Source organism: Cannabis sativa, chromosome 7 (genome assembly GCF_029168945.1).
Source record: "Cannabis sativa cultivar Pink pepper isolate KNU-18-1 chromosome 7, ASM2916894v1, whole genome shotgun sequence".
NCBI classification, from domain to species: Eukaryota; Viridiplantae; Streptophyta; class Magnoliopsida; order Rosales; family Cannabaceae; genus Cannabis; species Cannabis sativa.
This window is the reverse complement of record NC_083607.1, coordinates 55815917-55824099: the sequence shown is the minus strand read 5'-3', so window position 1 is coordinate 55824099 and position 8183 is coordinate 55815917. Positions and strand designations below refer to the sequence as shown.

General features: G+C 47.2%; 1 non-coding gene across 1 annotated transcript; it reads left to right on the top strand.

Moving 5' to 3' along the window:
* The first annotated feature begins 962 nt into the window (after positions 1-962).
* Positions 963-1069, top strand: LOC133029389 (small nucleolar RNA R71). Its single transcript, XR_009683513.1, has one exon. It is a non-coding gene; the product is annotated as a small nucleolar RNA R71 (small nucleolar RNA).
* Positions 1070-8183: the final 7114 nt, after the last annotated feature.

Below are 8183 nucleotides of genomic sequence, written 5' to 3'. Positions count from 1 at the left end.
CGGTGCGGATTGCCGATCGTCGCATTGCCGACCCGATGCCGTATCAACCGGTCCGCAGTATCGGCAATTTTCCGGGCGATTTTTTACTCAACTTTTCGTCATTTTGGATTGAAGTGGGCTCCCCACTACCCTTTATTTCCTCCTCGGAATTTTTCAGATGCTTGCCACTCCTCAAGTGAATGGATTTGCATTGCTCCTTCCCATCCCTCCTTGGATTCTCCGTATCACTAGGCAAAGAACCTTGCGGCCTAGCTTTCAATTCATTGGCCAAATGTCCAAGTTGCAACTCTAAGTTTCGAAGAGAGGCAGCTTGACTTTGTATCACCGCATCATTTTTGGCCATATAATCCCGCATTAGACTTTCCAAAGAACTTGGTTGGGCATTTTGAGCATGTTGTGAATGTCGGGGTTGTTGTGAAAAACCCGGTGGATATGCTTGTCTTCCTTGGGCTGGTGCGGTACTTGAGCTTGCTCCTTGACCCCCCCAAGAAAAATTAGGATGATTCTTCCAAGATTGATTGTAAGAGTTTGAGAATGCCCCATTGTTTCTGCTAAAATTCTGATTTCCCATGTAACAAACGGACTCCGGATTAGATGGACATTTCTCAAACACATGCCCTTCTCCACAAAACACACATGAGACATCTTCACTTTGAATGGCAGCAGCTGGTTGAATATTTTTAGCATTCCCAATACTCAAATTCTTCAAAACATTCGTCATGGAAGCCATTTGAGCTGTCAAAGCTGTTATTGCATCTACCTCAAGGACTCCCGCCACTTTTCTACTTGTTGGAGCTCTTGTGTTGGACCATTGGTAGTTGTTACTTGCAATGGTCTCCAAAATCTCAAATGCTTCATTGTAAGATTTCGACAAAATAGCACCATTGGCCGATGCATCTAACACCATTCGAGAAGCTGCATTCAACCCATTATAAAAAGTCTCCATCTGAATACAATGTGGAATGCCATGATGTGGACACTTTCGCAAAAGTTCCTTAAACCTCTCCCACGCATCACTTGTGGACTCATCTTCAATTTGCTGAAAAGACATGATCTCACTTCTGAATTTTGCATTTCTAGTAGGAGGAAAGTATTTCCTCAGAAACTTCTCAGCAAGGTCATTCCAATTGGTCACAGAATCAGGCGGCAAAGTGTTGAGCCATGATCTAGCTCGGTCTCGTAGTGAGAATGGGAATAGCTTCAACCTTAACACCTCTTCACTTACTCCTTGGATCTTGAAAGAATCACTCACCTCCAAAAATGAACGGAGATGGAGGTGAGGATCCTCAGTTGGCACCCCGCTGAATTGCCCCACGGTTTGGAGCATTTGAAACATCACTGGCTTGAGCTCAAAGTGCGGTGCTTGTATTTCAGGCCTCACAATGCCCGGATTGAGCTCATTAAACATGGGGGCTGCATACTCCCTTATAGCCCTTGCTCGATCATCTGCCAACATGACGGGATTAGCAATTTGTGGAGCAACCCCATCATCATCAAAATTTTCAGCCATGATGTCTCGACCCTTAGCCTTTTGAACCCTTCTTCTTCTTCGGAATGTACGTTCAATCTCGGGATCAATAGGAGCAAGTTCAAAGTCTTCTTGTTGGTTCATACACTATAGATACCTGAGATTTCAAAGAAAAACCAGCAAGATTAAAAGCACAAAAATTCTTAGAATGTCAATTAGTTGATAAAACAAAATTTAGAACTTAAAGTCCCCGGCAACGGCGCCAAAAACTTGTTGTGAAAATTATATTGCTTTATAATTGCGCAAGTGTACACAATCACAAACAAGTAATACAATGATAAGTAATCAAAGTTCGTCTCCACAGGGACTTTTTACTAAATAATGTCAAATCAACTAAAAGTAATTCCAAGAATTTCAAATAAAAATAAAATAAAGTCACACATTAATTCACGAGAAAAATTTATAGCCTTGATTCTAAACTTGAGAACTAACTTTTTAAACTAAATAAACTAAAAATAAGAAACTAAAAGTGAATAAAGTGGTGGTAATTTCAGATTAGGAAAATAGACTTGGGTGATTAATTTCCACTTGTATGTCCCAGTTGATACAGCAATGCCAGTCAGCAATAATCATTTTCCTGCTCCTTTTTCCCCTTGTCCCAAAAATTTTCAAATACCTATTCTTGTATTTTTTCTGCTTAAAACACATAAAAACAATAACATAAGTCTATTTAACACTTACTAACACACACACTTTCATTTATTACAAAGACACAACAAACTAGACACAATTACACAATATAAACATTAATTGATCCACAATTCACATTAAATTCAAGCTTAAAGATATGATAATAACTCTAAATCTTAGAGTTATCAGTCGCATACGTAGCAATAGTCCGAGAACTGCTCCACGAGTTCACGGACTATAAAATAGAAAGAATCCCCCGAGAGAAGAACGCTCATGCGGACTGTCTGGCTAAGTTAGCCTCGGACAGTGAAATCGAAGAGCTGGGGGTAGTACCAGTGGAACGCTTGGCAGAGCCAAGCATCAAAATAAAAGAGACCACACTAACGGTTGGGCAAGAACCCAGCTGGATGGTCCCCATCATAAAATACATAACCACAGGTGAGTTGCCCCAAGAGAGGGCACTGTCTCGAAAGATTCAATATCAGGCTCATCGTTATGTAATGATGGACCAAATTCTCTACCGGAGAGGACTCAGCATGCCTTATTTAAGGTGTGTATCGGACCCTGAAGCTAGACAAATCATGCTGGAGGTCCATGAAGGGTTCTGTGGAGATCATACGGGAGGACCTAGCCTCTCAAAGAAAATACTGAGGCAAGGGTATTTCTGGCCAACAATGAAAAAAGATTGTATAGACTATGTCCAAAAGTGTGACTCGTGCCAAAGGTACGCGAACATACCGAGAGCTCCTCCAAATGAGATCACTTTGATGACCAGCCCCTGGCCCTTCGCGGTCTGGGGAATAGATCTTATCGGGTCTCTACCTACGGGAAAAGGAGGGGTAAAGTATGCAATAGTAGCAGTGGACTACTTCACCAAGTGGACAGAGGCTGAGCCTATGAAGACAATAACTGCTAAGAAGGCATTGGACTTTGTTATCAAAAACATAGTGTGTCGATACGGCTTGCCTCACAAGATAGTCTCAGACAATGGAAAGCAATTCGATTGCGAGGAATTTACTGACTTTTGCAACCAACACGGAGTGGTAAAAAGCTTCTCCGCGGTAGCCCGGCCTCAAACAAACGGCCAGGCGGAAGCAGTCAATAAAATCCTAAAGGTCACTTTGAAAAAGAAGATGCCGGCCTGTAAAAATAACTGGCCTGAAGAATTGCCAAGGGTATTGTGGGCCTACCGGACGACCCCCAGAACCACAACCGGTCACTCGCCGTTCTCAATGGCGTACGGTTGTGAAGCAATGGTCCCGGTGGAAACATTATTCCCATCCCACAGGAGGACGACTTATGATCCGCCACCAATCGAGCCTTTGCTCCAAGAGGCTTTGGATCAAGTCGAAGAACTCCGGGATGAGTCTCAAATACGGATGGCTGCTTATCAAAAGAAGGTGACCAAGTATTTTAACTCCAAGGTTAAAAACAGAAAATTCGCTATTGGGGATATGGTCCTAAGAAGGGTTTTCCCAGCCACCCAAGAACCCGGAGTGGGGATACTTGGACCAAATTGGGAGGGACCATATGAGATCGAGGACGAGATCGGTTCTGGCACTTACAAACTAAAAAGAATGGACGGAACCACCGTCCCAAGAGCCTGGAATGCCGATCACCTCAGAAAATATTACCAGTAGCGAATTAAAACTTAGATTTTGTTCAAAGGGTTTGTACCGTCCAAATGTATACCTCCTCTATATTAAATAAAACTGAGTGCCTTAAAAACAAAGTTTCTATGCCACTCAGGGGGGTACTAGGGTATACCGCACGGACAAAAAAAAAACAAACTAAGTAAAATATCCTGACCCAAAGGGCAGGTCAAAAAGTATGCACAAAAATAAAAAGCATAAGTATAAAAACCCTGAGCCAAAGGACAGGTTAAAAAATATAAGTGTGACAAATAAAGATCGCATAAAAAAATATCCTAGCCCAAAGGGCGGTGTCATATACATATAAACGGCCCGGGGACAGGCCTTAAAATATAATTGTCTCCCCTTCAAATGAAAGCTGCTACCTATATGTAAATTGTTCTAAGGCAGCAGCAAATATGTACAAACAAAAAAAGAGAGTTATAAAAGAAATGGGTGGAATTTGGGTCAATAGTACGGCAGCTCAATCAGCCCGCGGAGGAAGGCGAGGTCCAATACGCGCCTCTAGCGCGGCATCAAGCTTCTTCTTCTTTTCTCGGAATCTGGCAATCATTTCCTCGGGTTTGGGATAAAAAGTAAGCTTGATATTTTGATCATTGGTGGCCCAAGCCATGTAGACACCATCATCGAAGCGCTTCGGGCACGGCGCAGAAACGGGAGAAAGGAGCTCGGCCCTTTTGGCCTTCACAGTGGATTGTTCTTTGAAATCCCTAAGCTCCTTCAACTCCGCGGCCTAGAGCGGCCTTGGACTCAATGTCCGACTGGTGAGTTTCCTCTAAAGATCTCACCTTGGCGACCATTTCATCCAAAGCCTCCCTGGCCTCCCGGAGATCCCGCCTGGCCTTGTCAGCAGCCTCGGTTTGAGCCCTTAGTTCCTCCTGATGATGGGCCTCCATCCTGTTCCTCCGCTGAGCCTCGTCCCGGATCATGGCCTCCGCCTGAGCCTCCCTCCGTTTGGCCTCCTCTTCCTTGGCCTTGGCCGCGGCCTCCTGGCGCTCGGCAGCCTCCTGGTAGATCTGCCTCTCCGCTGTGAGGTCTTGGAGGACCTTCCTGACATCATTCATGTCCCCAAAGTCGGACAGAGTGAAGCCATGGTTTATGATGTTCTTGGAGAGGCGGCCAGCCTCAGCAGCAAGCTGAACCATAATGAAAGGATAAGAAGGAGGAATTTCTCAAAGGAGAAAGCAAAATACAAACAATAAAAGGAAACGCAAAAATTGCAAAGTACTTACCACCGTGAGAGAATGGCTAAGGTCCTGGACCTGGAAGATGGAGTTCAGGGAAGCGCAAGTGGAAAACCGCTTAGGCGCACAACGGGTGAGCTGAGAAGCGAACTCGCCGGTCATCTCCGCGGCAAAAGGAGCCAAGGTAGGCCCTAGGAAGCGACGGAACCAGTCCGATAAGGGGTCCAAATTAAGGTCCCACGGATCCTGGTATTCCGGGTGGTTGATGCTCGCCTCAACCTCGGCTCGCAGAATCCTCCTAAGGGCCTCCACTTCGGCATACCCCCGGGAGTACTCGTCCATAGCATAGTTGTGTTTGGCTATGCGAAGCTCCTGCCTCACCTCGTCCCCCGGAATCGGGGTAAGAACGATGTTGGGAGGAGCAGGATTTTCCTCCATCGGGGAGACCCCGCCGTCCAAACCATGAGCAGGAGTGTCGGCTCTCCGAGGCCTCTTTGGCTCATCCTGGGCAATCATCTTGCCCTTGCGCTTACGAATCAGAGCCACCTCAGGCTCCTCCTCGCCCTCCTCTGCTTCCTCCGGAAGGGCTCGAGGCTCTCCCGCACCCTCGGCGGCTTCCTCCGAGAAGTCCCATCCCTTCCCTTGGCCTTCTCCCGGAAGCACCTCCTCGTCATCCACTAAGTCAATAGTGTCGGGGGGAGCGCTGGAAGAAACCTTCAAGGAAGGGGCCGGGGGAGAAGAGGTGAAGGCCGGAGGAGCCACGGGAGTATGAACCCCGGCAAGCTGTTCCAGGATGGCATCCATGGAGATATCTGTTTCAAAAAATAAGCAAGTGTTAGAAGTCCGGGAGGAACCGCTTATACAAGATACAGCAAATAAACTACTCCTACCCGAACTCCCTAATTCGGCCCTAGCAAAGTCCTAAACTTTAATGCTGGCAGCGTCATCTCCAAGATAACTGTCCGAGGGCCGGAACCAGCTGGACATTATGTAAGCAGAGGGACCTAAGGGAATAGGTTCCGGAGGGCCGGAGCCCATCCGGGACCGACCTAGGTAATCTCCTAAGTTCGAAAAATAAAACTCCTTCAAGCGATCCCCCCACCGGGTCGACGGCATCCTAAATCTACGAAGACGCTCGTCGAACCCTACGGGCCTACGACTGGTGTACTCATCAACGGAAGGAACATAACGAACTACCAAGGGAGACTTACCGCCGGCACCGGAGGTGCTAGCACCGGGAGCCCCCGAGTTTGGTTCGGGGACCGGAGGCTGTGGCCGGGAAGTTTGTTTCTCGGAAGAATCTTCAATACGAAGGGGCCTCCTGGCAGGACGATCCCCAATCTCTTCTTGAAGAATCTTGTCAAAAAATTTTGCCTCGGACTTCCTGGCAATGGCTTGGCTCCTTCGCACCACCGGACTCCCCACGCGGAGTCCTCTCCCAGAGGCAGCCTGAGCCTGAGAGTATGCTTTCTCCTGGGCCTTCTAGTAGAGATAATCTTGGTACTTCTTCTCTGCCGTGGCAATAAGCTCGTCCCGGAAGGCCTTCTCCGCAACTGGCGCCCTCACATTGGGGCAGATGACCCGTGAGAGGTTGGAGTCATCCACGGATTGGTGAGAAAGGATAAGTTTGGCCTTCCTACAATTTTCCGTGGTGACTAGGCCCCCGACATCAAGATCGGCGCGGTCATAGGAGGCAAAGGCTTGGGCCCTTCGAAGGAAAGCCTGAGTGGGAAGCGTCCGCTGGTAAGGTGGGATCCGCACCCACTCCGTGAGAAGCTCCACATGGTCCACGGCCCTGAACCCGGAAGAGAAGAAAAAGCGGTGGCGGTACTCCTTAACGTGAGTCTGCCTATTATACGGAACCACCCCCTCGTTAGCAGGGTGGATCCGGAACCCATAAAAACCATCCTTAAGTTTGTCCCCTTTCTTGGGGACGGATACAAGTTCATAAAAATATAAAATTTCCGCCGGGCTGGGAGACCCCCAGCCGCGGGCGGTGTAAAAAATGAATAAGCCTGAGAGCAGGCGGTAAGCTTGAGGAATGAGTTGGTATGGCGCAAGGCCGACAAATACAAGGAAATTAACAAAGTAATCTTGGAGCGGGAGCATGGCACCGGCCATCAAATGAGTCTGACTCCAAGCCCCGAAGCCATCATAGTTATGATTAGGCGTCTTCGAGTCACGAGGAGGCCGGTGATAGGTCCCTGAGGTGGAGGGTTTGATCCCAGCGACTTCTATAATATTCTCCAGCTGGTGAGGACAAGTCAAGGTGGATCGAAGCTCAGCCGCTTCCCACCCAGTCGCGCGGGATTTATACCCCTCCTGGGCAACAGGTCCCACGGAAACCTCCTCCAGCGTGGCCATGTCTTTTCCCTTCTTCTTCGAAGATTTTGAGCCAGAAGCAGACATTTTGTGTTCTGAGAAAAACAAAAAGGGAAAAGAAAATTCCAGCAGTTAGGTCCCATACCAAACCCTAAGTCAAGAAAGGGAGTGGGGGTCCCCTAACCGCCGGAAAGAGGCCCCCTCCGGACACGTGTCACATGGGAAACCCTAGAGAGAGTCCCTGAACAAGTGTCGGGTGCGGTGAAATCGCGAGAAAGAGGTTTTACGGAGTAACAAAAAAAAAACAAAAACAAAAAAACAGAAGAAAAACCATTCTATGCCCTAAGCAACCGTTGAACGAAGAACGCATGGCTCTCTTCAACAAAGCTGTATGATTACAACAGAGGCATGATAATGGCGATTCTACAACTAACGCAGTAAACATAAAACAGAACTCGAAGAACTTAAACACTCACACACCCAGAAATCTCTAAGTACGAACCCAGAAAACGAACGAAGTAAATATAAGCATGTTATCTAAGGATGCAAGAAACTTACAGTAGATCGTTGAACTGGGGGTACTGGATGTGGTAAAGTGAAAGTTGAGAAGAACTGGCGAAGTCAAACACTGGAAAACTGAAAGAAGTGTCTAAGTGTTAAGACAGTTCGTGCTACTTTGAGGAATTTTCTCTCTGGGAAATTCGAGCAGAAATGGCAAGGAATGGAAAGTAACCGAAATGAAGGAAAGGTGGTGGCTTTTATAGGCAAAAACGCATGAGGAACAGGCATCATCACCTACCAATCGCACGGTGGGGGAGATGCACGATTTGAATTCTCGGAAATCAACGGATCAGATCAATCTGCCAT